This window comes from Lithobates pipiens, unplaced genomic scaffold (genome assembly GCF_037356315.1).
Source record: "Lithobates pipiens isolate NorthernLeopardFrog02 unplaced genomic scaffold, aLitPip1_a1.2 Scaffold_19, whole genome shotgun sequence".
Classification (NCBI taxonomy): domain Eukaryota; kingdom Metazoa; phylum Chordata; class Amphibia; order Anura; family Ranidae; genus Lithobates; species Lithobates pipiens.
In genome coordinates, this window is record NW_027507764.1 from 13,598,525 (window position 1) to 13,624,502 (window position 25,978).

At 53.3% G+C, this 25,978-nt stretch overlaps 15 non-coding genes across 15 annotated transcripts; all 15 read left to right on the forward strand.

The window, feature by feature from the left end:
* The first annotated feature begins 75 nt into the window (after positions 1–75).
* LOC143999630 (5S ribosomal RNA) lies at positions 76–194 on the forward strand. Its single transcript, XR_013278093.1, has one exon. It is a non-coding gene; the product is annotated as a 5S ribosomal RNA (ribosomal RNA).
* A 1,694-nt stretch (positions 195–1,888) lies between these two features.
* On the forward strand, positions 1,889–2,007 carry LOC143999631 (5S ribosomal RNA). Its single transcript, XR_013278094.1, has one exon. It is a non-coding gene; the product is annotated as a 5S ribosomal RNA (ribosomal RNA).
* A 1,688-nt stretch (positions 2,008–3,695) lies between these two features.
* On the forward strand, positions 3,696–3,814 carry LOC143999584 (5S ribosomal RNA). Its single transcript, XR_013278052.1, has one exon. It is a non-coding gene; the product is annotated as a 5S ribosomal RNA (ribosomal RNA).
* A 1,697-nt stretch (positions 3,815–5,511) lies between these two features.
* LOC143999578 (5S ribosomal RNA) lies at positions 5,512–5,630 on the forward strand. The gene has a single exon (XR_013278047.1). It is a non-coding gene; the product is annotated as a 5S ribosomal RNA (ribosomal RNA).
* A 1,744-nt stretch (positions 5,631–7,374) lies between these two features.
* Positions 7,375–7,493, forward strand: LOC144000130 (5S ribosomal RNA). The gene has a single exon (XR_013278210.1). It is a non-coding gene; the product is annotated as a 5S ribosomal RNA (ribosomal RNA).
* Positions 7,494–9,184: 1,691 nt separating this feature from the next.
* LOC143998437 (5S ribosomal RNA) lies at positions 9,185–9,303 on the forward strand. Its single transcript, XR_013277923.1, has one exon. It is a non-coding gene; the product is annotated as a 5S ribosomal RNA (ribosomal RNA).
* Positions 9,304–10,997: 1,694 nt separating this feature from the next.
* Positions 10,998–11,116, forward strand: LOC143998449 (5S ribosomal RNA). The gene has a single exon (XR_013277924.1). It is a non-coding gene; the product is annotated as a 5S ribosomal RNA (ribosomal RNA).
* Positions 11,117–12,807: 1,691 nt separating this feature from the next.
* LOC143998461 (5S ribosomal RNA) lies at positions 12,808–12,926 on the forward strand. The gene has a single exon (XR_013277925.1). It is a non-coding gene; the product is annotated as a 5S ribosomal RNA (ribosomal RNA).
* Positions 12,927–14,620: 1,694 nt separating this feature from the next.
* On the forward strand, positions 14,621–14,739 carry LOC143998473 (5S ribosomal RNA). Its single transcript, XR_013277926.1, has one exon. It is a non-coding gene; the product is annotated as a 5S ribosomal RNA (ribosomal RNA).
* A 1,688-nt stretch (positions 14,740–16,427) lies between these two features.
* Positions 16,428–16,546, forward strand: LOC143998485 (5S ribosomal RNA). Its single transcript, XR_013277927.1, has one exon. It is a non-coding gene; the product is annotated as a 5S ribosomal RNA (ribosomal RNA).
* A 1,697-nt stretch (positions 16,547–18,243) lies between these two features.
* On the forward strand, positions 18,244–18,362 carry LOC143998498 (5S ribosomal RNA). The gene has a single exon (XR_013277929.1). It is a non-coding gene; the product is annotated as a 5S ribosomal RNA (ribosomal RNA).
* A 1,744-nt stretch (positions 18,363–20,106) lies between these two features.
* LOC143998511 (5S ribosomal RNA) lies at positions 20,107–20,225 on the forward strand. The gene has a single exon (XR_013277930.1). It is a non-coding gene; the product is annotated as a 5S ribosomal RNA (ribosomal RNA).
* A 1,691-nt stretch (positions 20,226–21,916) lies between these two features.
* On the forward strand, positions 21,917–22,035 carry LOC143998523 (5S ribosomal RNA). Its single transcript, XR_013277931.1, has one exon. It is a non-coding gene; the product is annotated as a 5S ribosomal RNA (ribosomal RNA).
* Positions 22,036–23,729: 1,694 nt separating this feature from the next.
* LOC143998535 (5S ribosomal RNA) lies at positions 23,730–23,848 on the forward strand. The gene has a single exon (XR_013277932.1). It is a non-coding gene; the product is annotated as a 5S ribosomal RNA (ribosomal RNA).
* Positions 23,849–25,542: 1,694 nt separating this feature from the next.
* LOC143998547 (5S ribosomal RNA) lies at positions 25,543–25,661 on the forward strand. The gene has a single exon (XR_013277933.1). It is a non-coding gene; the product is annotated as a 5S ribosomal RNA (ribosomal RNA).
* The last annotated feature ends 317 nt before the right edge of the window (positions 25,662–25,978 follow it).

The following is a 25,978-nucleotide window of genomic DNA, read 5'->3' on the forward strand; positions in this document are numbered from 1 at the left end:
GTAGTAAAGTCAAGGAAAGGCGGAGCCAGGCTGCCGGTGACAAGTACAAGAAGCTTGAAAGAGACCATGAGCTTCGCCTACGGCCACACCACCCTGAATGCGCCCGCTCTCGTCTGATCTCGGAAGCTAAGCACGGTCGGGCCTGGTTAGTACTTGGATGGGAGACCGCCTGGGAATACCAGGTGCTGTAGGCTTTTGCTTTTCTTCCACCAGGGGTCAGTCACTCTCCCATAACGCCTCTTTTTACATTCACTTTTACCCAAAGCGCTCTCCCTCTCTGCAAGCCCTCCTGCACACCTAGCTCCTACAAAATCACCCCTGCCCAACCAAGCCTACACTTTTTACAAGCCCACTTATACAATCTCACCCCTTCTTTCAAAAATACACTTTCTTCTCTCTACCTCCCTCCCTCAGGAGATTGCCACGCATCCAGTCCCCTATAGCAGCAAAACAACGGCCAGGCGCAACCCCCACCTAGCTAGCCCCCATCCTACATCCTGCTTAGGCTCCACGGCCCAGCCATTTTCCAGCACTCTCCTGAGACCTTTTGGTGCCATCACTCCTGCTCTTTAGTCGCCCTTGCGCCAACACATTCCACAGCGATCTCCAGGCTGGGGGACAGCACGGGAAACACGCACGCCGACTGCCAAAGCCAGAGAGAAGCCACAGAGCCGACCCCTCGTCAAACCGGCACCCTGAAGCGGCTAAGGTGTAGGCAGCAGGTTGCCTACAGGAGCGCGGTTTTAGTTAGCGGCTGCCCCAGGCTTGGAGGGAAAGAGGTAATGCGTGCGCTGCTGGTTTTTTTGGATCTAGCCTACCCACCGGTCATATAAATATAGGGGAAGGCTGGGTTTCGGGTGATCAGGCAGAACTTGCACGAGGCCAACTAGGGTTGCCACCTCATCCCTTTAAACCCAAACACATCTGAATTACACAGGTTCTGAGGCTAATTAAATGCAGATAAGGCAACAAGTGAGTTTAATTACCACCTTAATCAGCCAAAGAATCTGTGCAATTCAGATGCGTTTGGATTTAAAGGGATGAGATGGCAACTCAAAGGCCAATATGAACTGCTACCTTGTAGAGGTAATCCTGGGAAGCCAATCAGTGGTCGTTTGGGTCAGGATATGACCATTGTTCACGTTGAACTGTAATGGGCCAGACTTCTCAGTCAAGTTGCATCAAGTGTTCTAAGCCTTCTCTGAAGTCCTTGAAAGGGGTGCATCATGCATGTTGGTCTCCAGGCCTATTGAAAAGAAGTTGGGTGAGTAAGGCGGCACATGTGGGGTATGGAGCAACTCTAGAGGAAAAGGTCTACCTAGTGGGCAAGTCAAGCAGTTGCTTGACTGCAGCCACTGGTGAGGCATGGTGCCTGGTATAGGTGAGGGGTCCTCCGGTAGCCAGGGGGGTAGATGTACTGGCTTCCTCCCCAGCAGTCAGCTTCCAGTAGCCAACGGAACAGAAGGCAGGTTCTGGAGATCCATGGGCTGGCCACCTGCTAGGAGAGCGAAGGCGTAAACAAGTGCAGGCATAAGGCCCCGCGCTACATGCAACCTGCTGCTCTTCTTCTTCTTCCTGTGGTGCAAAGCCTTGTCAGCGAAAAGGGTTAAAGTCAGGCCAGGGGAAGCCAGAAAGGAGCCGTGGAAGCAAGGCTGAGGATGTGGTGTGTGCGTGAGAAGGTGCAGGCAGGAAGAGGTTAAAGAGGGAGCAAAGCAGCAGGAGGCAGGGACGGGCTTGAGGAGAGCAAGCGAGAGGAGAGACGACACGACAAAGTGCCGTGTGCTGCCATGCTTGTGAAAAGGCACAGCTGATTGTAGTAAAGTCAAGGAAAGGCGGAGCCAGGCTGCCGGTGACGAGTACAAGAAGCTTGAAAGAGACCATGAGCTTTGCCTACGGCCACACCACCCTGAATGCGCCCGCTCTCGTCTGATCTCGGAAGCTAAGCACGGTCGGGCCTGGTTAGTACTTGGATGGGAGACCGCCTGGGAATACCAGGTGCTGTAGGCTTTTGCTTTTCTTCCACCAGGGGTCAGTCACTCTCCCATAACGCCTCTTTTTACATTCACTTTTACCCAAAGCGCTCTCCCTCTCTGCAAGCCCTCCTGCACACCTAGCTCCTACAAAATCACCCCTGCCCAACCAAGCCTACACTTTTTACAAGCCCACTTATACAATCTCACCCCTTCTTTCAAAAATACACTTTCTTCTCTCTACCTCCCTCCCTCAGGAGATTGCCACGCATCCAGTCCCCTATAGCAGCAAAACAACGGCCAGGCGCAACCCCCACCTAGCTAGCCCCCATCCTACATCCTGCTTAGGCTCCACGGCCCAGCCATTTTCCAGCACTCTCCTGAGACCTTTTGGTGCCATCACTCCTGCTCTTTAGTCGCCCTTGCGCCAACACATTCCACAGCGATCTCCAGGCTGGGGGACAGCACGGGAAACACGCACGCCGACTGCCAAAGCCAGAGAGAAGCCACAGAGCCGACCCCTCGTCAAACCGGCACCCTGAAGCGGCTAAGGTGTAGGCAGCAGGTTGCCTACAGGAGCGCGGTTTTAGTTAGCGGCTGCCCCAGGCTTGGAGGGAAAGAGGTAATGCGTGCGCTGCTGGTTTTTTTGGATCTAGCCTACCCACCGGTCATATAAATATAGGGGAAGGCTGGGTTTCGGGTGATCAGGCAGCACTTGCACGAGGCCAACTAGGGTTGCCACCTCATCCCTTTAAACCCAAACACATCTGAATTACACAGGTTCTGAGGCTAATTAAATGCAGATAAGGCAACAAGTGAGTTTAATTACCACCTTAATCAGCCAAAGAATCTGTGCAAGTCAGATGCGTTTGGATTTAAAGGGATGAGATGGCAACTCAAAGGCCAATATGAACTGCTACCTTGTAGAGGTAATCCTGGGAAGCCAATCAGTGGTCGTTTGGGTCAGGATATGACCATTGTTCACGTTGAACTGTAATGGGCCAGACTTCTCAGTCAAGTTGCATCAAGTGTTCTAAGCCTTCTCTGAAGTCCTTGAAAGGGGTGCATCATGCATGTTGGTCTCCAGGCCTATTGAAAAGAAGTTGGGTGAGTAAGGCGGCACATGTGGGGTATGGAGCAACTCTAGAGGAAAAGGTCTACCTAGTGGGCAAGTCAAGCAGTTGCTTGACTGCAGCCACTGGTGAGGCATGGTGCCTGGTATAGGTGAGGGGTCCTCCGGTAGCCAGGGGGGTAGATGTACTGGCTTCCTCCCCAGCAGTCAGCTTCCAGTAGCCAACGGAACAGAAGGCAGGTTCTGGAGATCCATGGGCTGGCCACCTGCTAGGAGAGCGAAGGCGTAAACAAGTGCAGGCATAAGGCCCCGCGCTACATGCAACCTGCTGCTCTTCTTCTTCCTGTGGTGCAAAGCCTTGTCAGCGAAAAGGGTTAAAGTCAGGCCAGGGGAAGCCAGAAAGGAGCCGTGGAAGCAAGGCTGAGGATGTGTGTGTGTGAGAAGGTGCAGGCAGGAAGAGGTTAAAGAGGGAGCAAAGCAGCAGGAGGCAGGGACGGGCTTGAGGAGAGCAAGCGAGAGGAGAGACGACACGACAAAGTGCGGTGTGCTGCCAGGCTTGTGAAAAGGCACAGCTGATTGTAGTAAAGTCAAGGAAAGGCGGAGCCAGGCTGCCGGTGACAAGTACAAGAAGCTTGAAAGAGACCATGAGATTTGCCTATGGCCACACCACCCTGAATGCGCCCGCTCTCGTCTGATCTCGGAAGCTAAGCAGGGTCGGGCCTGGTTAGTACTTGGATGGGAGACCGCCTGGGAATACCAGGTGCTGTAGGCTTTTGCTTTTCTTCCACCAGGGGTCAGTCACTCTCCCATAATGCCTCTTTTTACATTCACTTTTACCCAAAGCGCTCTCCCTCTCTGCAAGCCCTCCTGCACACCTAGCTCCTACAAAATCACCCCTGCCCAACCAAGCCTACACTTTTTACAAGCCCACTTACACAATCTCACCCCTTCTTTCAAAAATACACTTTCTTCTCTCTACCTCCCTCCCTCAGGAGATTGCCACGCATCCAGTCCCCTATAGCAGCAAAACAACGGCCAGGCGCAACCCCCACCTAGCTAGCCCCCATCCTACATCCTGCTTAGGCTCCACGGCCCAGCCATTTTCCAGCACTCTCCTGAGACCTTTTGGTGCCATCACTCCTGCTCTTTAGTCGCCCTTGCGCCAACACATTCCACAGCGATCTCCAGGCTGGGGGACAGCACGGGAAACACGCACGCCGACTGCCAAAGCCAGAGAGAAGCCACAGAGCCGATCCCTCGTCAAACCGGCACCCTGAAGCGGCTAAGGTGTAGGCAGCAGGTTGCCTACAGGAGCGCGGTTTTAGTTAGCGGCTGCCCCAGGCTTGGAGGGAAAGAGGTAATGCGTGCGCTGCTGGTTTTTTTGGATCTAGCCTACCCACCGGTCATATAAATATAGGGGAAGGCTGCGTTTCGGGTGATCAGACAGCACTTGCACGAGGCCAACTAGGGTTGCCACCTCATCCCTTTAAACCCAAACACATCTGAATTACACAGGTTCTGAGGCTAATTAAATGCAGATAAGGCAACAAGTGAGTTTAATTACCACCTTAATCAGCCAAAGAATCTGTGCAAGTCAGATGCGTTTGGATTTAAAGGGATGAGATGGCAACTCAAAGGCCAATATGAACTGCTACCTTGTAGAGGTAATCCTGGGAAGCCAATCAGTGGTCGTTTGGGTCAGGATATGACCATTGTTCACGTTGAACTGTAATGGGCCAGACTTCTCAGTCAAGTTGCATCAAGTGTTCTAAGCCTTCTCTGAAGTCCTTGAAAGGGGTGCATCATGCATGTTGGTCTCCAGGCCTATTGAAAAGAAGTTGGGTGAGTAAGGCGGCACATGTGGGGTATGGAGCAACTCTAGAGGAAAAGGTCTACCTAGTGGGCAAGTCAAGCAGTTGCTTGACTGCAGCCACTGGTGAGGCATGGTGCCTGGTATAGGTGAGGGGTCCTCCGGTAGCCAGCGGGGTAGATGTACTGGCTTCCTCCCCAGCAGTCAGCTTCCAGTAGCCAACGGAAAAGAAGGCAGGTTCTGGAGATCCATGGGCTGGCCACCTGCTAGGAGAGCGAAGGCGTAAACAAGTGCAGGCATAAGGCCCCGCGCTACATGCAACCTGCTGCTCTTCTTCTTCTTCTTCCTGTGGTGCAAAGCCTTGTCAGCGAAAAGGGTTAAAGTCGGGCCAGGGGAAGCCAGAAAGGAGCCGTGGAAGCAAGGCTGAGGATGTGGTGTGTGCGTGAGAAGGTGCAGGCAGGAAGAGGTTAAAGAGGGAGCAAAGCAGCAGGAGGCAGGGACGGGCTTGAGGAGAGCAAGCGAGAGGAGAGACGACACGACAAAGTGCGGTGTGCTGCCAGGCTTGTGAAAAGGCACAGCTGATTGTAGTAAAGTCAAGGAAAGGCGGAGCCAGGCTGCCGGTGACAAGTACAAGAAGCTTGAACGAGACCATGAGCTTTGTCTACGGCCACACCACCCTGAATGCGCCCGCTCTCGTCTGATCTCGGAAGCTAAGCAGGGTCGGGCCTGGTTAGTACTTGGATGGGAGACCGCCTGGGAATACCAGGTGCTGTAGGCTTTTGCTTTTCTTCCACCAGGGGTCAGTCACTCTCCCATAATGCCTCTTTTTACATTCACTTTTACCCAAAGCGCTCTCCCTCTCTGCAAGCCCTCCTGCACACCTACATCCTACAAAATCACCCCTGCCCAACCAACCCTCCTGCACACCTAGCTCCTACAAAATCACCCCTGCCCAACCAAACCTACACTTTTTACAAGCCCACTTACACAATCTCACCCCTTCTTTCAAAAATACACTTTCTTCTCTCTACCTCCCTCCCTCCCTCAGGAGATTGCCACGCATCCAGTCCCCTATAGCAGCAAAACAACGGCCAGGCGCAACCCCCACCTAGCTAGCCCCCATCCTACATCCTGCTTAGGCTCCACGGCCCAGCCATTTTCCAGCACTCTCCTGAGACCTTTTGGTGCCATCACTCCTGCTCTTTAGTCGCCCTTGCGCCAACACATTCCACAGCGATCTCCAGGCTGGGGGACAGCACGGGAAACACGCACGCCGACTGCCAAAGCCAGAGAGAAGCCACAGAGCCGACCCCTCGTCAAACCGGCACCCTGAAGCGGCTAAGGTGTAGGCAGCAGGTTGCCTACAGGAGCGCGGTTTTAGTTAGCGGCTGCCCCAGGCTTGGAGGGAAAGAGGTAATGCGTGCGCTGCTGGTTTTTTTGGATCTAGCCTACCCACCGGTCATATAAATATAGGGGAAGGCTGGGTTTCGGGTGATCAGGCAGAACTTGCACGAGGCCAACTAGGGTTGCCACCTCATCCCTTTAAACCCAAACACATCTGAATTACACAGGTTCTGAGGCTAATTAAATGCAGATAAGGCAACAAGTGAGTTTAATTACCACCTTAATCAGCCAAAGAATCTGTGCAATTCAGATGCGTTTGGATTTAAAGGGATGAGATGGCAACTCAAAGGCCAATATGAACTGCTACCTTGTAGAGGTAATCCTGGGAAGCCAATCAGTGGTCGTTTGGGTCAGGATATGACCATTGTTCACGTTGAACTGTAATGGGCCAGACTTCTCAGTCAAGTTGCATCAAGTGTTCTAAGCCTTCTCTGAAGTCCTTGAAAGGGGTGCATCATGCATGTTGGTCTCCAGGCCTATTGAAAAGAAGTTGGGTGAGTAAGGCGGCACATGTGGGGTATGGAGCAACTCTAGAGGAAAAGGTCTACCTAGTGGGCAAGTCAAGCAGTTGCTTGACTGCAGCCACTGGTGAGGCATGGTGCCTGGTATAGGTGAGGGGTCCTCCGGTAGCCAGCGGGGTAGATGTACTGGCTTCCTCCCCAGCAGTCAGCTTCCAGTAGCCAACGGAAAAGAAGGCAGGTTCTGGAGATCCATGGGCTGGCCACCTGCTAGGAGAGCGAAGGCGTAAACAAGTGCAGGCATAAGGCCCCGCGCTACATGCAACCTGCTGCTCTTCTTCTTCTTCCTGTGGTGCAAAGCCTTGTCAGCGAAAAGGGTTAAAGTCAGGCCAGGGGAAGCCAGAAAGGAGCCGTGGAAGCAAGGCTGAGGATGTGGTGTGTGCGTGAGAAGGTGCAGGCAGGAAGAGGTTAAAGAGGGAGCAAAGCAGCAGGAGGCAGGGACGGGCTTGAGGAGAGCAAGCGAGAGGAGAGACGACACGACAAAGTGCCGTGTGCTGCCATGCTTGTGAAAAGGCACAGCTGATTGTAGTAAAGTCAAGGAAAGGCGGAGCCAGGCTGCCGGTGACAAGTACAAGAAGCTTGAAAGAGACCATGAGCTTTGCCTACGGCCACACCACCCTGAATGCGCCCGCTCTCGTCTGATCTCGGAAGCTAAGCAGGGTCGGGCCTGGTTAGTACTTGGATGGGAGACCGCCTGGGAATACCAGGTGCTGTAGGCTTTTGCTTTTCTTCCACCAGGGGTCAGTCACTCTCCCATAACGCCTCTTTTTACATTCACTTTTACCCAAAGCGCTCTCCCTCTCTGCAAGCCCTCCTGCACACCTAGCTCCTACAAAATCACCCCTGCCCAACCAAGCCTACACTTTTTACAAGCCCACTTATACAATCTCACCCCTTCTTTCAAAAATACACTTTCTTCTCTCTACCTCCCTCCCTCAGGAGATTGCCACGCATCCAGTCCCCTATAGCAGCAAAACAACGGCCAGGCGCAACCCCCACCTAGCTAGCCCCCATCCTACATCCTGCTTAGGCTCCACGGCCCAGCCATTTTCCAGCACTCTCCTGAAACCTTTTGGTGCCATCACTCCTGCTCTTTAGTCGCCCTTGCGCCAACACATTCCACAGCGATCTCCAGGCTGGGGGACAGCACGGGAAACACGCACGCCGACTGCCAAAGCCAGAGAGAAGCCACAGAGCCGACCCCTCGTCAAACCGGCACCCTGAAGCGGCTAAGGTGTAGGCAGCAGGTTGCCTACAGGAGCGCGGTTTTAGTTAGCGGCTGCCCCAGGCTTGGAGGGAAAGAGGTAATGCGTGCGCTGCTGGTTTTTTTGGATCTAGCCTACCCACCGGTCATATAAATATAGGGGAAGGCTGCGTTTCGGGTGATCAGGCAGCATTTGCACGAGGCCAACTAGGGTTGCCACCTCATCCCTTTAAACCCAAACACATCTGAATTACACAGGTTCTGAGGCTAATTAAATGCAGATAAGGCAACAAGTGAGTTTAATTACCACCTTAATCAGCCAAAGAATCTGTGCAATTCAGATGCGTTTGGATTTAAAGGGATGAGATGGCAACTCAAAGGCCAATATGAACTGCTACCTTGTAGAGGTAATCCTGGGAAGCCAATCAGTGGCCGTTTGGGTCAGGATATGACCATTGTTCACGTTGAACTGTAATGGGCCAGACTTCTCAGTCAAGTTGCATCAAGTGTTCTAAGCCTTCTCTGAAGTCCTTGAAAGGGGTGCATCATGCATGTTGGTCTCCAGGCCTATTGAAAAGAAGTTGGGTGAGTAAGGCGGCACATGTGGGGTATGGAGCAGCTCTACAGGAAAAGGTCTACCTAGTGGGCAAGTCAAGCAGTTGCTTGACTGCAGCCACTGGTGAGGCATGGTGCCTGGTATAGGTGAGGGGTCCTCCGGTAGCCAGGGGGGTAGATGTACTGGCTTCCTCCCCAGCAGTCAGCTTCCAGTAGCCAACGGAACAGAAGGCAGGTTCTGGAGATCCATGGGCTGGCCACCTGCTAGGAGAGCGAAGGCGTAAACAAGTGCAGGCATAAGGCCCCGCGCTACATGCAACCTGCTGCTCTTCTTCTTCTTCCTGTGGTGCAAAGCCTTGTCAGCGAAAAGGGTTAAAGTCAGGCCAGGGGAAGCCAGAAAGGAGCCGTGGAAGCAAGGCTGAGGATGTGTGTGCGTGAGAAGGTGCAGGCAGGAAGAGGTTAAAGAGAGAGCAAAGCAGCAGGAGGCAGGGACGGGCTTGAGGAGAGCAAGCGAGAGGAGAGACGACACGACAAAGTGCGGTGTGCTGCCATGCTTGTGAAAAGGCACAGCTGATTGTAGTAAAGTCAAGGAAAGGCGGAGCCAGGCTGCCGGTGACAAGTACAAGAAGCTTGAAAGAGACCATGAGCTTTGCCTACGGCCACACCACCCTGAATGCGCCCGCTCTCGTCTGATCTCGGAAGCTAAGCAGGGTCGGGCCTGGTTAGTACTTGGATGGGAGACCGCCTGGGAATACCAGGTGCTGTAGGCTTTTGCTTTTCTTCCACCAGGGGTCAGTCACTCTCCCATAATGCCTCTTTTTACATTCACTTTTACCCAAAGCGCTCTCCCTCTCTGCAAGCCCTCCTGCACACCTAGCTCCTACAAAATCACCCCTGCCCAACCAAGCCTACACTTTTTACAAGCCCACTTACACAATCTCACCCCTTCTTTCAAAAATACACTTTCTTCTCTCTACCTCCCTCCCTCAGGAGATTGCCACGCATCCAGTCCCCTATAGCAGCAAAACAACGGCCAGGCGCAACCCCCACCTAGCTAGCCCCCATCCTACATCCTGCTTAGGCTCCACGGCCCAGCCATTTTCCAGCACTCTCCTGAGACCTTTTGGTGCCATCACTCCTGCTCTTTAGTCGCCCTTGCGCCAACACATTCCACAGCGATCTCCAGGCTGGGGGACAGCACGGGAAACACGCACGCCGACTGCCAAAGCCAGAGAGAAGCCACAGAGCCGACCCCTCGTCAAACCGGCACCCTGAAGCGGCTAAGGTGTAGGCAGCAGGTTGCCTACAGGAGCGCGGTTTTAGTTAGCGGCTGCCCCAGGCTTGGAGGGAAAGAGGTAATGCGTGCGCTGCTGGTTTTTTTGGATCTAGCCTACCCACCGGTCATATAAATATAGGGGAAGGCTGCGTTTCGGGTGATCAGGCAGCACTTGCACGAGGCCAACTAGGGTTGCCACCTCATCCCTTTAAACCCAAACACATCTGAATTACACAGGTTCTGAGGCTAATTAAATGCAGATAAGGCAACAAGTGAGTTTAATTACCACCTTAATCAGCCAAAGAATCTGTGCAATTCAGATGCGTTTGGATTTAAAGGGATGAGATGGCAACTCAAAGGCCAACATGAACTGCTACCTTGTAGAGGTAATCCTGGGAAGCCAATCAGTGGTCGTTTGGGTCAGGATATGACCATTGTTCACGTTGAACTGTAATGGGCCAGACTTCTCAGTCAAGTTGCATCAAGTGTTCTAAGCCTTCTCTGAAGTCCTTGAAAGGGGTGCATCATGCATGTTGGTCTCCAGGCCTATTGAAAAGAAGTTGGGTGAGTAAGGCGGCACATGTGGGGTATGGAGCAGCTCTACAGGAAAAGGTCTACCTAGTGGGCAAGTCAAGCAGTTGCTTGACTGCAGCCACTGGTGAGGCATGGTGCCTGGTATAGGTGAGGGGTCCTCCGGTAGCCAGGGGGGTAGATGTACTGGCTTCCTCCCCAGCAGTCAGCTTCCAGTAGCCAACGGAACAGAAGGCAGGTTCTGGAGATCCATGGGCTGGCCACCTGCTAGGAGAGCGAAGGCGTAAACAAGTGCAGGCATAAGGCCCCGCGCTACATGCAACCTGCTGCTCTTCTTCTTCTTCCTGTGGTGCAAAGCCTTGTCAGCGAAAAGGGTTAAAGTCAGGCCAGGGGAAGCCAGAAAGGAGCCGTGGAAGCAAGGCTGAGGATGTGGTGTGTGCGTGAGAAGGTGCAGGCAGGAAGAGGTTAAAGAGGGAGCAAAGCAGCAGGAGGCAGGGACGGGCTTGAGGAGAGCAAGCGAGAGGAGAGACGACACGACAAAGTGCGGTATGCTGCCATGCTTGTGAAAAGGCACAGCTGATTGTAGTAAAGTCAAGGAAAGGTGGAGCCAGGCTGCCGGTGACAAGTACAAGAAGCTTGAAAGAGACCATGAGCTTCGCCTACGGCCACACCACCCTGAATGCGCCCGCTCTCGTCTGATCTCGGAAGCTAAGCAGGGTCGGGCCTGGTTAGTACTTGGATGGGAGACCGCCTGGGAATACCAGGTGCTGTAGGCTTTTGCTTTTCTTCCACCAGGGGTCAGTCACTCTCCCATAACGCCTCTTTTTACATTCACTTTTACCCAAAGCGCTCTCCCTCTCTGCAAGCCCTCCTGCACACCTAGCTCCTACAAAATCACCCCTGCCCAACCAAGCCTACACTTTTTACAAGCCCACTTATACAATCTCACCCCTTCTTTCAAAAATACACTTTCTTCTCTCTACCTCCCTCCCTCAGGAGATTGCCACGCATCCAGTCCCCTATAGCAGCAAAACAACGGCCAGGCGCAACCCCCACCTAGCTAGCCCCCATCCTACATCCTGCTTAGGCTCCACGGCCCAGCCATTTTCCAGCACTCTCCTGAAACCTTTTGGTGCCATCACTCCTGCTCTTTAGTCGCCCTTGCGCCAACACATTCCACAGCGATCTCCAGGCTGGGGGACAGCACGGGAAACACGCACGCCGACTGCCAAAGCCAGAGAGAAGCCACAGAGCCGACCCCTCGTCAAACCGGCACCCTGAAGCGGCTAAGGTGTAGGCAGCAGGTTGCCTACAGGAGCGCGGTTTTAGTTAGCGGCTGCCCCAGGCTTGGAGGGAAAGAGGTAATGCGTGCGCTGCTGGTTTTTTTGGATCTAGCCTACCCACCGGTCATATAAATATAGGGGAAGGCTGCGTTTCGGGTGATCAGGCAGCATTTGCACGAGGCCAACTAGGGTTGCCACCTCATCCCTTTAAACCCAAACACATCTGAATTACACAGGTTCTGAGGCTAATTAAATGCAGATAAGGCAACAAGTGAGTTTAATTACCACCTTAATCAGCCAAAGAATCTGTGCAATTCAGATGCGTTTGGATTTAAAGGGATGAGATGGCAACTCAAAGGCCAATATGAACTGCTACCTTGTAGAGGTAATCCTGGGAAGCCAATCAGTGGCCGTTTGGGTCAGGATATGACCATTGTTCACGTTGAACTGTAATGGGCCAGACTTCTCAGTCAAGTTGCATCAAGTGTTCTAAGCCTTCTCTGAAGTCCTTGAAAGGGGTGCATCATGCATGTTGGTCTCCAGGCCTATTGAAAAGAAGTTGGGTGAGTAAGGCGGCACATGTGGGGTATGGAGCAGCTCTACAGGAAAAGGTCTACCTAGTGGGCAAGTCAAGCAGTTGCTTGACTGCAGCCACTGGTGAGGCATGGTGCCTGGTATAGGTGAGGGGTCCTCCGGTAGCCAGGGGGGTAGATGTACTGGCTTCCTCCCCAGCAGTCAGCTTCCAGTAGCCAACGGAACAGAAGGCAGGTTCTGGAGATCCATGGGCTGGCCACCTGCTAGGAGAGCGAAGGCGTAAACAAGTGCAGGCATAAGGCCCCGCGCTACATGCAACCTGCTGCTCTTCTTCTTCTTCCTGTGGTGCAAAGCCTTGTCAGCGAAAAGGGTTAAAGTCAGGCCAGGGGAAGCCAGAAAGGAGCCGTGGAAGCAAGGCTGAGGATGTGTGTGCGTGAGAAGGTGCAGGCAGGAAGAGGTTAAAGAGAGAGCAAAGCAGCAGGAGGCAGGGACGGGCTTGAGGAGAGCAAGCGAGAGGAGAGACGACACGACAAAGTGCGGTGTGCTGCCATGCTTGTGAAAAGGCACAGCTGATTGTAGTAAAGTCAAGGAAAGGCGGAGCCAGGCTGCCGGTGACAAGTACAAGAAGCTTGAAAGAGACCATGAGCTTTGCCTACGGCCACACCACCCTGAATGCGCCCGCTCTCGTCTGATCTCGGAAGCTAAGCAGGGTCGGGCCTGGTTAGTACTTGGATGGGAGACCGCCTGGGAATACCAGGTGCTGTAGGCTTTTGCTTTTCTTCCACCAGGGGTCAGTCACTCTCCCATAATGCCTCTTTTTACATTCACTTTTACCCAAAGCGCTCTCCCTCTCTGCAAGCCCTCCTGCACACCTAGCTCCTACAAAATCACCCCTGCCCAACCAAGCCTACACTTTTTACAAGCCCACTTACACAATCTCACCCCTTCTTTCAAAAATACACTTTCTTCTCTCTACCTCCCTCCCTCAGGAGATTGCCACGCATCCAGTCCCCTATAGCAGCAAAACAACGGCCAGGCGCAACCCCCACCTAGCTAGCCCCCATCCTACATCCTGCTTAGGCTCCACGGCCCAGCCATTTTCCAGCACTCTCCTGAGACCTTTTGGTGCCATCACTCCTGCTCTTTAGTCGCCCTTGCGCCAACACATTCCACAGCGATCTCCAGGCTGGGGGACAGCACGGGAAACACGCACGCCGACTGCCAAAGCCAGAGAGAAGCCACAGAGCCGACCCCTCGTCAAACCGGCACCCTGAAGCGGCTAAGGTGTAGGCAGCAGGTTGCCTACAGGAGCGCGGTTTTAGTTAGCGGCTGCCCCAGGCTTGGAGGGAAAGAGGTAATGCGTGCGCTGCTGGTTTTTTTGGATCTAGCCTACCCACCGGTCATATAAATATAGGGGAAGGCTGCGTTTCGGGTGATCAGGCAGCACTTGCACGAGGCCAACTAGGGTTGCCACCTCATCCCTTTAAACCCAAACACATCTGAATTACACAGGTTCTGAGGCTAATTAAATGCAGATAAGGCAACAAGTGAGTTTAATTACCACCTTAATCAGCCAAAGAATCTGTGCAATTCAGATGCGTTTGGATTTAAAGGGATGAGATGGCAACTCAAAGGCCAACATGAACTGCTACCTTGTAGAGGTAATCCTGGGAAGCCAATCAGTGGTCGTTTGGGTCAGGATATGACCATTGTTCACGTTGAACTGTAATGGGCCAGACTTCTCAGTCAAGTTGCATCAAGTGTTCTAAGCCTTCTCTGAAGTCCTTGAAAGGGGTGCATCATGCATGTTGGTCTCCAGGCCTATTGAAAAGAAGTTGGGTGAGTAAGGCGGCACATGTGGGGTATGGAGCAGCTCTACAGGAAAAGGTCTACCTAGTGGGCAAGTCAAGCAGTTGCTTGACTGCAGCCACTGGTGAGGCATGGTGCCTGGTATAGGTGAGGGGTCCTCCGGTAGCCAGGGGGGTAGATGTACTGGCTTCCTCCCCAGCAGTCAGCTTCCAGTAGCCAACGGAACAGAAGGCAGGTTCTGGAGATCCATGGGCTGGCCACCTGCTAGGAGAGCGAAGGCGTAAACAAGTGCAGGCATAAGGCCCCGCGCTACATGCAACCTGCTGCTCTTCTTCTTCTTCCTGTGGTGCAAAGCCTTGTCAGCGAAAAGGGTTAAAGTCAGGCCAGGGGAAGCCAGAAAGGAGCCGTGGAAGCAAGGCTGAGGATGTGGTGTGTGCGTGAGAAGGTGCAGGCAGGAAGAGGTTAAAGAGGGAGCAAAGCAGCAGGAGGCAGGGACGGGCTTGAGGAGAGCAAGCGAGAGGAGAGACGACACGACAAAGTGCGGTATGCTGCCATGCTTGTGAAAAGGCACAGCTGATTGTAGTAAAGTCAAGGAAAGGTGGAGCCAGGCTGCCGGTGACAAGTACAAGAAGCTTGAAAGAGACCATGAGCTTCGCCTACGGCCACACCACCCTGAATGCGCCCGCTCTCGTCTGATCTCGGAAGCTAAGCAGGGTCGGGCCTGGTTAGTACTTGGATGGGAGACCGCCTGGGAATACCAGGTGCTGTAGGCTTTTGCTTTTCTTCCACCAGGGGTCAGTCACTCTCCCATAACGCCTCTTTTTACATTCACTTTTACCCAAAGCGCTCTCCCTCTCTGCAAGCCCTCCTGCACACCTAGCTCCTACAAAATCACCCCTGCCCAACCAAGCCTACACTTTTTACAAGCCCACTTATACAATCTCACCCCTTCTTTCAAAAATACACTTTCTTCTCTCTACCTCCCTCCCTCAGGAGATTGCCACGCATCCAGTCCCCTATAGCAGCAAAACAACGGCCAGGCGCAACCCCCACCTAGCTAGCCCCCATCCTACATCCTGCTTAGGCTCCACGGCCCAGCCATTTTCCAGCACTCTCCTGAAACCTTTTGGTGCCATCACTCCTGCTCTTTAGTCGCCCTTGCGCCAACACATTCCACAGCGATCTCCAGGCTGGGGGACAGCACGGGAAACACGCACGCCGACTGCCAAAGCCAGAGAGAAGCCACAGAGCCGACCCCTCGTCAAACCGGCACCCTGAAGCGGCTAAGGTGTAGGCAGCAGGTTGCCTACAGGAGCGCGGTTTTAGTTAGCGGCTGCCCCAGGCTTGGAGGGAAAGAGGTAATGCGTGCGCTGCTGGTTTTTTTGGATCTAGCCTACCCACCGGTCATATAAATATAGGGGAAGGCTGCGTTTCGGGTGATCAGGCAGCATTTGCACGAGGCCAACTAGGGTTGCCACCTCATCCCTTTAAACCCAAACACATCTGAATTACACAGGTTCTGAGGCTAATTAAATGCAGATAAGGCAACAAGTGAGTTTAATTACCACCTTAATCAGCCAAAGAATCTGTGCAATTCAGATGCGTTTGGATTTAAAGGGATGAGATGGCAACTCAAAGGCCAATATGAACTGCTACCTTGTAGAGGTAATCCTGGGAAGCCAATCAGTGGCCGTTTGGGTCAGGATATGACCATTGTTCACGTTGAACTGTAATGGGCCAGACTTCTCAGTCAAGTTGCATCAAGTGTTCTAAGCCTTCTCTGAAGTCCTTGAAAGGGGTGCATCATGCATGTTGGTCTCCAGGCCTATTGAAAAGAAGTTGGGTGAGTAAGGCGGCACATGTGGGGTATGGAGCAACTCTAGAGGAAAAGGTCTACCTAGTGGGCAAGTCAAGCAGTTGCTTGACTGCAGCCACTGGTGAGGCATGGTGCCTGGTATAGGTGAGGGGTCCTCCGGTAGCCAGCGGGGTAGATGTACTGGCTTCCTCCCCAGCAGTCAGCTTCCAGTAGCCAACGGAACAGAAGGCAGGTTCTGGAGATCCATGGGCTGGCCACCTGCTAGGAGAGCGAAGGCGTAAACAAGTGCAGGCATAAGGCCCCGCGCTACATGCAACCTGCTGCTCTTCTTCTTCCTGTGGTGCAAAGCCTTGTCAGCGAAAAGGGTTAAAGTCAGGCCAGGGGAAGCCAGAAAGGAGCCGTGGAAGCAAGGCTGAGGATGTGTGTGTGTGAGAAGGTGCAGGCAGGAAGAGGTTAAAGAGGGAGCAAAGCAGCAGGAGGCAGGGACGGGCTTGAGGAGAGCAAGCGAGAGGAGAGACGACACGACAAAGTGCCGTGTGCTGCCATGCTTGTGAAAAGGCACAGCTGATTGTAGTAAAGTCAAGGAAAGGCGGAGCCAGGCTGCCGGTGACAAGTACAAGAAGCTTGAAAGAGACCATGAGCTTCGCCTACGGCCACACCACCCTGAATGCGCCCGCTCTCGTCTGATCTCGGAAGCTAAGCAGGGTCGGGCCTGGTTAGTACTTGGATGGGAGACCGCCTGGGAATACCAGGTGCTGTAGGCTTTTGCTTTTCTTCCACCAGGGGTCAGTCACTCTCCCATAACGCCTCTTTTTACATTCACTTTTACCCAAAGCGCTCTCCCTCTCTGCAAGCCCTCCTGCACACCTAGCTCCTACAAAATCACCCCTGCCCAACCAAGCCTACACTTTTTACAAGCCCACTTATACAATCTCACCCCTTCTTTCAAAAATACACTTTCTTCTCTCTACCTCCCTCCCTCAGGAGATTGCCACGCATCCAGTCCCCTATAGCAGCAAAACAACGGCCAGGCGCAACCCCCACCTAGCTAGCCCCCATCCTACATCCTGCTTAGGCTCCACGGCCCAGCCATTTTCCAGCACTCTCCTGAGACCTTTTGGTGCCATCACTCCTGCTCTTTAGTCGCCCTTGCGCCAACACATTCCACAGCGATCTCCAGGCTGGGGGACAGCACGGGAAACACGCACGCCGACTGCCAAAGCCAGAGAGAAGCCACAGAGCCGACCCCTCGTCAAACCGGCACCCTGAAGCGGCTAAGGTGTAGGCAGCAGGTTGCCTACAGGAGCGCGGTTTTAGTTAGCGGCTGCCCCAGGCTTGGAGGGAAAGAGGTAATGCGTGCGCTGCTGGTTTTTTTGGATCTAGCCTACCCACCGGTCATATAAATATAGGGGAAGGCTGCGTTTCGGGTGATCAGGCAGCACTTGCACGAGGCCAACTAGGGTTGCCACCTCATCCCTTTAAACCCAAACACATCTGAATTACACAGGTTCTGAGGCTAATTAAATGCAGATAAGGCAACAAGTGAGTTTAATTACCACCTTAATCAGCCAAAGAATCTGTGCAATTCAGATGCGTTTGGATTTAAAGGGATGAGATGGCAACTCAAAGGCCAACATGAACTGCTACCTTGTAGAGGTAATCCTGGGAAGCCAATCAGTGGTCGTTTGGGTCAGGATATGACCATTGTTCACGTTGAACTGTAATGGGCCAGACTTCTCAGTCAAGTTGCATCAAGTGTTCTAAGCCTTCTCTGAAGTCCTTGAAAGGGGTGCATCATGCATGTTGGTCTCCAGGCCAATTGAAAGGAAGTTGGGTGAGTAAGGCGGCACATGTGGGGTATGGAGCAGCTCTACAGGAAAAGGTCTACCTAGTGGGCAAGTCAAGCAGTTGCTTGACTGCAGCCACTGGTGAGGCATGGTGCCTGGTATAGGTGAGGGGTCCTCCGGTAGCCAGGGGGGTAGATGTACTGGCTTCCTCCCCAGCAGTCAGCTTCCAGTAGCCAACGGAACAGAAGGCAGGTTCTGGAGATCCATGGGCTGGCCACCTGCTAGGAGAGCGAAGGCGTAAACAAGTGCAGGCATAAGGCCCCGCGCTACATGCAACCTGCTGCTCTTCTTCTTCTTCTTCCTGTGGTGCAAAGCCTTGTCAGCGAAAAGGGTTAAAGTCGGGCCAGGGGAAGCCAGAAAGGAGCCGTGGAAGCAAGGCTGAGGATGTGGTGTGTGCGTGAGAAGGTGCAGGCAGGAAGAGGTTAAAGAGGGAGCAAAGCAGCAGGAGGCAGGGACGGGCTTGAGGAGAGCAAGCGAGAGGAGAGACGACACGACAAAGTGCGGTGTGCTGCCAGGCTTGTGAAAAGGCACAGCTGATTGTAGTAAAGTCAAGGAAAGGCGGAGCCAGGCTGCCGGTGACAAGTACAAGAAGCTTGAACGAGACCATGAGCTTTGCCTACGGCCACACCACCCTGAATGCGCCCGCTCTCGTCTGATCTCGGAAGCTAAGCAGGGTCGGGCCTGGTTAGTACTTGGATGGGAGACCGCCTGGGAATACCAGGTGCTGTAGGCTTTTGCTTTTCTTCCACCAGGGGTCAGTCACTCTCCCATAATGCCTCTTTTTACATTCACTTTTACCCAAAGCGCTCTCCCTCTCTGCAAGCCCTCCTGCACACCTAGCTCCTACAAAATCACCCCTGCCCAACCAACCCTCCTGCACACCTAGCTCCTACAAAATCACCCCTGCCCAACCAAGCCTACACTTTTTACAAGCCCACTTACACAATCTCACCCCTTCTTTCAAAAATACACTTTCTTCTCTCTACCTCCCTCCCTCCCTCAGGAGATTGCCACGCATCCAGTCCCCTATAGCAGCAAAACAACGGCCAGGCGCAACCCCCACCTAGCTAGCCCCCATCCTACATCCTGCTTAGGCTCCACGGCCCAGCCATTTTCCAGCACTCTCCTGAGACCTTTTGGTGCCATCACTCCTGCTCTTTAGTCGCCCTTGCGCCAACACATTCCACAGCGATCTCCAGGCTGGGGGACAGCACGGGAAACACGCACGCCGACTGCCAAAGCCAGAGAGAAGCCACAGAGCCGACCCCTCGTCAAACCGGCACCCTGAAGCGGCTAAGGTGTAGGCAGCAGGTTGCCTACAGGAGCGCGGTTTTAGTTAGCGGCTGCCCCAGGCTTGGAGGGAAAGAGGTAATGCGTGCGCTGCTGGTTTTTTTGGATCTAGCCTACCCACCGGTCATATAAATATAGGGGAAGGCTGGGTTTCGGGTGATCAGGCAGAACTTGCACGAGGCCAACTAGGGTTGCCACCTCATCCCTTTAAACCCAAACACATCTGAATTACACAGGTTCTGAGGCTAATTAAATGCAGATAAGGCAACAAGTGAGTTTAATTACCACCTTAATCAGCCAAAGAATCTGTGCAAGTCAGATGCGTTTGGATTTAAAGGGATGAGATGGCAACTCAAAGGCCAATATGAACTGCTACCTTGTAGAGGTAATCCTGGGAAGCCAATCAGTGGTCGTTTGGGTCAGGATATGACCATTGTTCACGTTGAACTGTAATGGGCCAGACTTCTCAGTCAAGTTGCATCAAGTGTTCTAAGCCTTCTCTGAAGTCCTTGAAAGGGGTGCATCATGCATGTTGGTCTCCAGGCCTATTGAAAAGAAGTTGGGTGAGTAAGGCGGCACATGTGGGGTATGGAGCAACTCTAGAGGAAAAGGTCTACCTAGTGGGCAAGTCAAGCAGTTGCTTGACTGCAGCCACTGGTGAGGCATGGTGCCTGGTATAGGTGAGGGGTCCTCCGGTAGCCAGCGGGGTAGATGTACTGGCTTCCTCCCCAGCAGTCAGCTTCCAGTAGCCAACGGAAAAGAAGGCAGGTTCTGGAGATCCATGGGCTGGCCACCTGCTAGGAGAGCGAAGGCGTAAACAAGTGCAGGCATAAGGCCCCGCGCTACATGCAACCTGCTGCTCTTCTTCTTCTTCCTGTGGTGCAAAGCCTTGTCAGCGAAAAGGGTTAAAGTCAGGCCAGGGGAAGCCAGAAAGGAGCCGTGGAAGCAAGGCTGAGGATGTGGTGTGTGCGTGAGAAGGTGCAGGCAGGAAGAGGTTAAAGAGGGAGCAAAGCAGCAGGAGGCAGGGACGGGCTTGAGGAGAGCAAGCGAGAGGAGAGACGACACGACAAAGTGCCGTGTGCTGCCATGCTTGTGAAAAGGCACAGCTGATTGTAGTAAAGTCAAGGAAAGGCGGAGCCAGGCTGCCGGTGACAAGTACAAGAAGCTTGAAAGAGACCATGAGCTTTGCCTACGGCCACACCACCCTGAATGCGCCCGCTCTCGTCTGATCTCGGAAGCTAAGCAGGGTCGGGCCTGGTTAGTACTTGGATGGGAGACCGCCTGGGAATACCAGGTGCTGTAGGCTTTTGCTTTTCTTCCACCAGGGGTCAGTCACTCTCCCATAACGCCTCTTTTTACATTCACTTTTACCCAAAGCGCTCTCCCTCTCTGCAAGCCCTCCTGCACACCTAGCTCCTACAAAATCACCCCTGCCCAACCAAGCCTACACTTTTTACAAGCCCACTTATACAATCTCACCCCTTCTTTCAAAAATACACTTTCTTCTCTCTACCTCCCTCCCTCAGGAGATTGCCACGCATCCAGTCCCCTATAGCAGCAAAACAACGGCCAGGCGCAACCCCCACCTAGCTAGCCCCCATCCTACATCCTGCTTAGGCTCCACGGCCCAGCCATTTTCCAGCACTCTCCTGAAACCTTTTGGTGCCATCACTCCTGCTCTTTAGTCGCCCTTGCGCCAACACATTCCACAGCGATCTCCAGGCTGGGGGACAGCACGGGAAACACGCACGCCGACTGCCAAAGCCAGAGAGAAGCCACAGAGCCGACCCCTCGTCAAACCGGCACCCTGAAGCGGCTAAGGTGTAGGCAGCAGGTTGCCTACAGGAGCGCGGTTTTAGTTAGCGGCTGCCCCAGGCTTGGAGGGAAAGAGGTAATGCGTGCGCTGCTGGTTTTTTTGGATCTAGCCTACCCACCGGTCATATAAATATAGGGGAAGGCTGCGTTTCGGGTGATCAGGCAGCATTTGCACGAGGCCAACTAGGGTTGCCACCTCATCCCTTTAAACCCAAACACATCTGAATTACACAGGTTCTGAGGCTAATTAAATGCAGATAAGGCAACAAGTGAGTTTAATTACCACCTTAATCAGCCAAAGAATCTGTGCAATTCAGATGCGTTTGGATTTAAAGGGATGAGATGGCAACTCAAAGGCCAATATGAACTGCTACCTTGTAGAGGTAATCCTGGGAAGCCAATCAGTGGCCGTTTGGGTCAGGATATGACCATTGTTCACGTTGAACTGTAATGGGCCAGACTTCTCAGTCAAGTTGCATCAAGTGTTCTAAGCCTTCTCTGAAGTCCTTGAAAGGGGTGCATCATGCATGTTGGTCTCCAGGCCTATTGAAAAGAAGTTGGGTGAGTAAGGCGGCACATGTGGGGTATGGAGCAGCTCTACAGGAAAAGGTCTACCTAGTGGGCAAGTCAAGCAGTTGCTTGACTGCAGCCACTGGTGAGGCATGGTGCCTGGTATAGGTGAGGGGTCCTCCGGTAGCCAGGGGGGTAGATGTACTGGCTTCCTCCCCAGCAGTCAGCTTCCAGTAGCCAACGGAACAGAAGGCAGGTTCTGGAGATCCATGGGCTGGCCACCTGCTAGGAGAGCGAAGGCGTAAACAAGTGCAGGCATAAGGCCCCGCGCTACATGCAACCTGCTGCTCTTCTTCTTCTTCCTGTGGTGCAAAGCCTTGTCAGCGAAAAGGGTTAAAGTCAGGCCAGGGGAAGCCAGAAAGGAGCCGTGGAAGCAAGGCTGAGGATGTGTGTGCGTGAGAAGGTGCAGGCAGGAAGAGGTTAAAGAGAGAGCAAAGCAGCAGGAGGCAGGGACGGGCTTGAGGAGAGCAAGCGAGAGGAGAGACGACACGACAAAGTGCGGTGTGCTGCCATGCTTGTGAAAAGGCACAGCTGATTGTAGTAAAGTCAAGGAAAGGCGGAGCCAGGCTGCCGGTGACAAGTACAAGAAGCTTGAAAGAGACCATGAGCTTCGCCTACGGCCACACCACCCTGAATGCGCCCGCTCTCGTCTGATCTCGGAAGCTAAGCAGGGTCGGGCCTGGTTAGTACTTGGATGGGAGACCGCCTGGGAATACCAGGTGCTGTAGGCTTTTGCTTTTCTTCCACCAGGGGTCAGTCACTCTCCCATAATGCCTCTTTTTACATTCACTTTTACCCAAAGCGCTCTCCCTCTCTGCAAGCCCTCCTGCACACCTAGCTCCTACAAAATCACCCCTGCCCAACCAAGCCTACACTTTTTACAAGCCCACTTACACAATCTCACCCCTTCTTTCAAAAATACACTTTCTTCTCTCTACCTCCCTCCCTCAGGAGATTGCCACGCATCCAGTCCCCTATAGCAGCAAAACAACGGCCAGGCGCAACCCCCACCTAGCTAGCCCCCATCCTACATCCTGCTTAGGCTCCACGGCCCAGCCATTTTCCAGCACTCTCCTGAGACCTTTTGGTGCCATCACTCCTGCTCTTTAGTCGCCCTTGCGCCAACACATTCCACAGCGATCTCCAGGCTGGGGGACAGCACGGGAAACACGCACGCCGACTGCCAAAGCCAGAGAGAAGCCACAGAGCCGACCCCTCGTCAAACCGGCACCCTGAAGCGGCTAAGGTGTAGGCAGCAGGTTGCCTACAGGAGCGCGGTTTTAGTTAGCGGCTGCCCCAGGCTTGGAGGGAAAGAGGTAATGCGTGCGCTGCTGGTTTTTTTGGATCTAGCCTACCCACCGGTCATATAAATATAGGGGAAGGCTGCGTTTCGGGTGATCAGGCAGCACTTGCACGAGGCCAACTAGGGTTGCCACCTCATCCCTTTAAACCCAAACACATCTGAATTACACAGGTTCTGAGGCTAATTAAATGCAGATAAGGCAACAAGTGAGTTTAATTACCACCTTAATCAGCCAAAGAATCTGTGCAATTCAGATGCGTTTGGATTTAAAGGGATGAGATGGCAACTCAAAGGCCAACATGAACTGCTACCTTGTAGAGGTAATCCTGGGAAGCCAATCAGTGGTCGTTTGGGTCAGGATATGACCATTGTTCACGTTGAACTGTAATGGGCCAGACTTCTCAGTCAAGTTGCATCAAGTGTTCTAAGCCTTCTCTGAAGTCCTTGAAAGGGGTGCATCATGCATGTTGGTCTCCAGGCCTATTGAAAAGAAGTTGGGTGAGTAAGGCGGCACATGTGGGGTATGGAGCAGCTCTACAGGAAAAGGTCTACCTAGTGGGCAAGTCAAGCAGTTGCTTGACTGCAGCCACTGGTGAGGCATGGTGCCTGGTATAGGTGAGGGGTCCTCCGGTAGCCAGGGGGGTAGATGTACTGGCTTCCTCCCCAGCAGTCAGCTTCCAGTAGCCAACGGAACAGAAGGCAGGTTCTGGAGATCCATGGGCTGGCCACCTGCTAGGAGAGCGAAGGCGTAAACAAGTGCAGGCATAAGGCCCCGCGCTACATGCAACCTGCTGCTCTTCTTCTTCTTCCTGTGGTGCAAAGCCTTGTCAGCGAAAAGGGTTAAAGTCAGGCCAGGGGAAGCCAGAAAGGAGCCGTGGAAGCAAGGCTGAGGATGTGGTGTGTGCGTGAGAAGGTGCAGGCAGGAAGAGGTTAAAGAGGGAGCAAAGCAGCAGGAGGCAGGGACGGGCTTGAGGAGAGCAAGCGAGAGGAGAGACGACACGACAAAGTGCGGTATGCTGCCATGCTTGTGAAAAGGCACAGCTGATTGTAGTAAAGTCAAGGAAAGGCGGAGCCAGGCTGCCGGTGACAAGTACAAGAAGCTTGAAAGAGACCATGAGCTTCGCCTACGGCCACACCACCCTGAATGCGCCCGCTCTCGTCTGATCTCGGAAGCTAAGCAGGGTCGGGCCTGGTTAGTACTTGGATGGGAGACCGCCTGGGAATACCAGGTGCTGTAGGCTTTTGCTTTTCTTCCACCAGGGGTCAGTCACTCTCCCATAACGCCTCTTTTTACATTCACTTTTACCCAAAGCGCTCTCCCTCTCTGCAAGCCCTCCTGCACACCTAGCTCCTACAAAATCACCCCTGCCCAACCAAGCCTACACTTTTTACAAGCCCACTTATACAATCTCACCCCTTCTTTCAAAAATACACTTTCTTCTCTCTACCTCCCTCCCTCAGGAGATTGCCACGCATCCAGTCCCCTATAGCAGCAAAACAACGGCCAGGCGCAACCCCCACCTAGCTAGCCCCCATCCTACATCCTGCTTAGGCTCCACGGCCCAGCCATTTTCCAGCACTCTCCTGAGACCTTTTGGTGCCATCACTCCTGCTCTTTAGTCGCCCTTGCGCCAACACATTCCACAGCGATCTCCAGGCTGGGGGACAGCACGGGAAACACGCACGCCGACTGCCAAAGCCAGAGAGAAGCCACAGAGCCGACCCCTCGTCAAACCGGCACCCTGAAGCGGCTAAGGTGTAGGCAGCAGGTTGCCTACAGGAGCGCGGTTTTAGTTAGCGGCTGCCCCAGGCTTGGAGGGAAAGAGGTAATGCGTGCGCTGCTGGTTTTTTTGGATCTAGCCTACCCACCGGTCATATAAATATAGGGGAAGGCTGCGTTTCGGGTGATCAGGCAGCATTTGCACGAGGCCAACTAGGGTTGCCACCTCATCCCTTTAAACCCAAACACATCTGAATTACACAGGTTCTGAGGCTAATTAAATGCAGATAAGGCAACAAGTGAGTTTAATTACCACCTTAATCAGCCAAAGAATCTGTGCAATTCAGATGCGTTTGGATTTAAAGGGATGAGATGGCAACTCAAAGGCCAATATGAACTGCTACCTTGTAGAGGTAATCCTGGGAAGCCAATCAGTGGTCGTTTGGGTCAGGATATGACCATTGTTCACGTTGAACTGTAATGGGCCAGACTTCTCAGTCAAGTTGCATCAAGTGTTCTAAGCCTTCTCTGAAGTCCTTGAAAGGGGTGCATCATGCATGTTGGTCTCCAGGCCTATTGAAAAGAAGTTGGGTGAGTAAGGCGGCACATGTGGGGTATGGAGCAGCTCTACAGGAAAAGGTCTACCTAGTGGGCAAGTCAAGCAGTTGCTTGACTGCAGCCACTGGTGAGGCATGGTGCCTGGTATAGGTGAGAGGTCCTCCGGTAGCCAGGGGGGTAGATGTACTGGCTTCCTCCCCAGCAGTCAGCTTCCAGTAGCCAACGGAACAGAAGGCAGGTTCTGGAGATCCATGGGCTGGCCACCTGCTAGGAGAGCGAAGGCGTAAACAAGTGCAGGCATAAGGCCCCGCGCTACATGCAACCTGCTGCTCTTCTTCTTCTTCCTGTGGTGCAAAGCCTTGTCAGCGAAAAGGGTTAAAGTCAGGCCAGGGGAAGCCAGAAAGGAGCCGTGGAAGCAAGGCTGAGGATGTGGTGTGTGCGTGAGAAGGTGCAGGCAGGAAGAGGTTAAAGAGGGAGCAAAGCAGCAGGAGGCAGGGACGGGCTTGAGGAGAGCAAGCGAGAGGAGAGACGACACGACAAAGTGCGGTGTGCTGCCATGCTTGTGAAAAGGCACAGCTGATTGTAGTAAAGTCAAGGAAAGGCGGAGCCAGGCTGCCGGTGACAAGTACAAGAAGCTTGAAAGAGACCATGAGCTTTGCCTACGGCCACACCACCCTGAATGCGCCCGCTCTCGTCTGATCTCGGAAGCTAAGCAGGGTCGGGCCTGGTTAGTACTTGGATGGGAGACCGCCTGGGAATACCAGGTGCTGTAGGCTTTTGCTTTTCTTCCACCAGGGGTCAGTCACTCTCCCATAACGCCTCTTTTTACATTCACTTTTACCCAAAGCGCTCTCCCTCTCTGCAAGCCCTCCTGCACACCTAGCTCCTACAAAATCACCCCTGCCCAACCAAGCCTACACTTTTTACAAGCCCACTTATACAATCTCACCCCTTCTTTCAAAAATACACTTTCTTCTCTCTACCTCCCTCCCTCAGGAGATTGCCACGCATCCAGTCCCCTATAGCAGCAAAACAACGGCCAGGCGCAACCCCCACCTAGCTAGCCCCCATCCTACATCCTGCTTAGGCTCCA